Here is a 5,784-nt window from a genome sequence, read left to right on the forward strand (position 1 = left end):
ATAGCACCACTTAGAAATTGTTAGTTAAAATTTTTCTTGCATATTTATGGTCAGTGTAGAAGCAATAGAAGAGTGCTGGCCGGGTCAGGGAATGAAGACAACGCAGTTATCTGATTCTTCACGCTTTGTGTTAGGATCACAAGGAGGGTGTGTAGCCACCTGAGTTGGTCACTTCCCGACTTAAAATGGAGAACCGCAAAGGCTGAAGGGAAATTCGGCCAACACAGGCAAAGACTAGAAAATACAGAAATCATGTATATTGGAGCCTGCAAAACAACCAGACCGCACCGAAACCAGCAGCCATCTGCATAGTAATGTAGCAGCTATCTACATAGTAATGATCGATTCCCCAGCACAATGGCAACAATTAAGGTAAACAAAGCCAATCCAGAGTCCTCGGCGCCAGCAGGAGCTAAGACAAAGGAAGGCCAACGGACACTTACGACTGCCCAGCGATCAGGGAACCGCTCCAGCATTGGAGAAATCGATCCAAGTGATCGAAAAGTAGTCCAATCACGGAACCAGGTACGGGGTCCGCCCCGAAGGGCGGTAAGCCCCTGGGGACTATAAAGTAAAGGCCCCACGTTCAAATCGTTCTTCTTTGGCAGGGTCACTCAGCAACTTGAACCAACCCTTGACAGTGGCCTGTCTTGTTGCCTCCAAGCAAGTACGTCTCACGTCAACGCTCGCTACGAGATAGGCGCTCCTAGCTACCAGTACATACCAGCTTTGAATCCTGCAGATTCAGGACCTGAACGAAAGGGCATTTGTTACCCTGACCTGGTGGGCCGTACCGAAGCTAAGTAAACGCCTGTTAGTTATAGAAATAGCCTAGAAAGTAGAGTTTATGCATGAGTAGCGATTTACTGTGTATAATAAATGTGTTTTGATTTGAATCTTACTAATTGGTGTGTTGAGTTCTTGATCATTACTTGAACTTAAACCTTGTGGCAGTATCATAAAGATACCTGGCGACTCTAGAGCAAAGGTTATAAAACAGAGCCAATTGGACCAACCAAAAGTTAGCAACACTTTCCCCAGTGTATAATATCCTCTGCGTCTCTTTTCCCCTGCGCCCATCTTCCCCCGTGTCACTTTCCCCCGTGTCTCTTTCCACCTTTGTCTTTTCCCCGAAGTCTCTTTCCACAGTGCCTTATTCCCTAGGTCTCAATTCCCCTCTTTCTATTTCCCTCTGTGCCTCTTTCCCCTGAGCTTTTTTGCGCCGTGCCTCTAGTATCCTGTCTCCATTTCCCCTGTGTCTCATTCCTCCAGTGTCTATTTTCTCCTGTGTCCATTGTTCCCTGTGTCTCTTCCTCGTGCCCCTTTTCCCCGTGTCTCTTTCCGCTGTGTCCCCATTCAGATGTGTCTAATTTCCCTTGTCTCTTTTCTCCTGTGTCTCGATTTCTCCGTGCCTCATTTCGCCAGAGACTGTCGCACTATGCCTATTTTTCCCAGTGCCTCTTTTCAACTATGAGTCCTTCTCGCAGTGTCTCTGCTCCTCTGCACCTCTGTTCCCCAGGAATACTTTTCCCCAGTGTCTATTTCCCCCTGTGCCTCTTCCCCCACTACATCTTTTATTCCCTCTGCCTCATTCCACAGTATCCACTTCCTCTGTCCCTCTTCCCTCGTCCCTCTTTCACCCGGCGCTGTTTCCTACTGTATCTCTTTCTTTTATTTCTAAATTTAGTGTATCGGATTCAGTTCCCCAGTCTCTCTTCTCCCCCATGTCTCTTTCCCCTGCGTGCCTTCCTCCCAGTGTCTCTATTCTCCTGATCACTTTTCTCCTCTGTCTCTATTCACCTGTGTCTATTTTCCCCGGTATCTCTTTTCCCTTGTGCCTCTTTCCACTGTGGCTCATTTCGCCTGTGTCTGTTTTCCACTGTGCTCGTTTTCCATTGCTACTTTCCCTCGTGCCTCATTCCCTTTCTTCTGTCCCTCTTCCCGTCCCTCTTTCACCTGTGGCTGTTTCCCCTGTGTCTCTTCCATTTATTTCTAAACTTAGAGTGCCGAATTAAATTGCCCAGTGTCTCATCTCCCCTATATCTCTTTGCTCTGTTTGCGTGCCTCCATGTGTCTCTATTCTGCTGTGTCACTTTTCTCCTGCGTCTATTTTCCCCTGCGTCAATTTCCCCCTATGTCTCTTATCCAATGTGTCTCTTTGCGTTGTGTCTCTAGACACATGTATCTGAATTCCCCAGTGGCTCTTTCCACTGTGTCTAATTTCCTCTGTATCTCTTTACCTCTGTGCCTCTTTTCCCCTGTGTCTCTTCGGTCTGTGTCTCTATTCACATGTGTCCCTTTACCCCTGTTTACCTGTGTCTCTTTTGCCTGTGTCCCTGTTCCTCTTTTCCCCTGTGTCTATTTTCGCCTGTGCATCATTCCGCTGTGTCTCAATTTAGCTGTGTCTCTATTCACCTGTGTGTATTTTCCAATGTGTCTCTTTTCTGCTGTGTCTCATTCCACTGTGCCTCATTCCACGGTATCCATTTCTTCGGTCCCTCTTCCCCCGTACCTCTTTCACCAGTGGCTGCTTCCCCCTGCGTCTCTTCATTTTTTCCTTAATAATTTGAGTACCGAATTCAATTCCCCGGTGTCTCTTATCCCCCATGTCGTTTTGGTCTGTGCCCCGTACTCCATCTCCCTCTATTCTCCAGTGTCTCTTTCCCCTATGTGTCTATTGTCCTGTGTACTTTCCCCCTGCGTCCATTTCTCCTGTTCCTCTTTTTCCCCGTGTCACTTTTGAGCTGTGTGTCTCTCCCCTGTGCCTGCTTCCCCATGTGTCCATTTCCCTCTTTGTCTCTTTTCCCTTGTGTCTCATTTTCATCTGTGCCTCTTTTTCCAAATGACTCTTTTCCCCAGTGCCTCTTTCCCCCATGTCTCTTTTTCCCAGCGTCTCATTCCACGGTGTCCATTTCTCTTGTCCCTATACCCCCGTCCCTCTTTTACCTGTGGCGGTTTCCCCCATGTCTCTATTCTGAGTCTCCATCTGCCTCTATTATCCTGCGTCTGCTTCCCCCTGTGTCTCTTTCCCCATGTGTCTATTTCCCCCGTGTCTCTGTTCCCCTGTGTCACTTTTTCCCTGTGTCTCTTTTCCCCTGTGTCTCTTTCCCCTGTGTCTCTTCTTCCCTGTGTCTCTTTCCCCTGTGTCTATTTTCCCATGTGGCTCTTCTCCCCGTGTCTCTTTCCCCATTTGTCTATTTCCCCCTGTGTCTCTTTTCCGCTGTGCCTATTTCCCCCTGTGTCCCTTTCACCCAGTACCCTATTTCTCCGGTGTCTCTTTCCACTGTGTCTCAATTCCCATGTGTCTCTTTTCCACTCATATTTCTCCTGTGTCTCTTTTTCACAGTGTCTCTATATACCTGTGTCTCTTTTCCCATGCCTCTTTACCGCTGCGCCTCATTTTCCCTGTTCCTCAATCCAAGGTATCCATTTCCGGTGTCCCTTTTCCCCTATGTCCATCTTGAACCTGTGGCTGTTTCCCCCTGTGTCTCTTCCTTTTCCCCTAACTTTCGAGTACCCAATTCAATTCCCCGGTACCTGCTCCCCCATGTCACTTTGTGCTGTGCCCGTTACTCCACGTGTCTCTCCTCTCCTGTGTCTCTTTTCCCCTGTGTCTCCTGACCACTGTGTCCATTCCCCCTGGTGTCTCTTTTCCCCTCTGTCAATTTTACCCTGCCTCCATTATCCGGGGAGTCTCGTTCCGCTGTATCTCTTTCCGCTGTATCTCTTTCCGCTGTTTCTCACATCTCCAGCGTCTCTTTACCTCCGTGTGTCATTTCCAGTCTCTCTCTCGGCTGTGGCTCGATTCACCTGTGTCCCTTTACCCCTGTGACCCTTTTTTATGTGCCTATTTTCCCTTGTGCCCAATATCCCCTGTTTCTCTTTACCGTTGTGTCTCTTTAACCCTGCGTTTAGTTCCCCCGTGATACTTTCCCCTGTGTCTCTTCCCCCTCTGTCACTTTCCACTGTGTCCCATTTTCCATGTCTCCCTTTTCCACTTTGTCTCTTCTCCCCGTGTCTCTTTTCCTCTGTATTTTCTGCGGTGCCCCTTTACTCTATGTCTCTTTCCCCGGTATCCAATTTCCCCTCTGTCATTCACCCTGTGCCTCTTTACTCTGTGTTTGTTTTCCTCTGTGTCTCTTTTCCCCTGTGTCTCTTTGCTCTGTGTCTCTTTCTTCTGTGTCTCATTTCCCCTGTGTCTCGCTCCTCTGTGTCTCTTTTCCCCTGTGTCGCTTCCCTCTGTCTCTCTTTCCCGTGTGTGTCTTTCCCCCTGTGTCTCTATCCTCTGTGTCTTCTTCCCCTGTGTCTCTGTCCACCAGCGTCTCTTTTCCCGTGACTCTCTTTTCCCCTGTGTATCTTCCCTCTGTCTCTCTTTCCCGTTTGTTTCTTTCCCACTGTGCCTCTTTCCTCTGTCTTCTTTCCCCTTTGTCTCTGTCCACCAGCGTCCCTTTTCCCGTGTCTCGCTTTTCCTCTGTGTCTCTTCTTCCCTGTGTTTCTTTCCTCTGAATCCCTTCCCCGTGTATATTTCTCCCTGTGTCTATTCCCTCCTGTGCCTCTTTTCCCTTGTGCGTCGTTTCCCCGTGTCTCTTTCACCCTGTGCGTCTTTCCTCTGTGTCTCTGTTCCCCTGGGTCTCTTTTCCCATTTGATTCTTTTCCCCGTGTCTCTTTTCCCCTGTGTCTCTTTTCCTCTGAGTCTCTTTTCCCCTGTGTCTCTTTTCCCCTATGCGTCCTTTCCCCTGTGCATCTTTTCCCCTGTGTCTCTTTTCTTCTGTGACTCTTTTCCCCTGTGTCTCTTTTCCCCTGTGCCTCTTTTCCCCTGTGCATCTTTTCCCCTGTGTCTCTTTTCTTCTGTGACTCTTTTCCCCTGTGTCTCTTTTCCCCTGTGCCTCTTTTCCTCTGTGTCTCTTTTCTACTGTGTCTCTTTTCCCCTGTGTCTCTTTCACCTGTGCTCCTTACTCCAGCGTCTTTTCCCGTGTGTCTCTATCCCCTGCTTTTTTCCCATGTGTCCATTTTCAACTGTCTCTATTTCTCCCGCCCCATGTGGCTTGTTCCCTTCTGTCTCTTTTCTCTGTGTCTCTCGTTCCCCCGAGTCTCTTTCCCTTGTATCTGTTTCCCGTGTATCTTTCATCTGTGCCTCTTTCCTTTGTGTCTCTTTCCCCTGTGTCTCTAGCCTCTGTGTCTCTTTCCCCTGTGACTCTTTCCCCTGTGTCTCTTTCCCTTGAGTCTGTTTCCCGTGTATCTCTTTCCTCTGTACCTCTTTCCTCTGTGTCTCTTTCCACTGTGCCTCTTTCCTCTGTTTCCTTCCTCTGCGTCCCTTTCCCCTGTGACTCCTTCCCCCGTGTCTCTTTCCTCTGTATCGCTTTCCTCTGTGTCTCTTTCCTCTGTGTCTCTTTCCCCTGTGTCTCTTTCCTCTGTGTCTCTTTCCTCTGTGATTCTTTCCCCTGTGTCCCTTTCCTCTGTTTCTCTTTCCTCTGTGTCGCTTTCCCCGTGTCTCTTTCCTCTGTGCTCCTTTCCTGTGTCTCTTTCCTCTGTGTCTATGTCCTCTTGTCTCATTTCCCTTTTCTCTCTGTTCCCCCGTGCCTCTTTCGCTTCTTTATCTTCTTCTGTGTCCCTTTTTCCCTGACACTTTCCCCCTGAATCTCTTCCCCATTTGTATCTTTTCCCGCTGCCTTTCCCCTTGCGTCCCTTTCCAATGTGACTATTTTTTCCTGTGTCTCTTTTCCATCGTCTCGCTTTTCCCCCTGTCTGTTTACCCACAGCAATTTTACGCGTTTACTTTGCCCC

Source organism: Scyliorhinus torazame, chromosome 4 (assembly GCF_047496885.1).
Source record: "Scyliorhinus torazame isolate Kashiwa2021f chromosome 4, sScyTor2.1, whole genome shotgun sequence".
NCBI classification, from domain to species: Eukaryota; Metazoa; Chordata; class Chondrichthyes; order Carcharhiniformes; family Scyliorhinidae; genus Scyliorhinus; species Scyliorhinus torazame.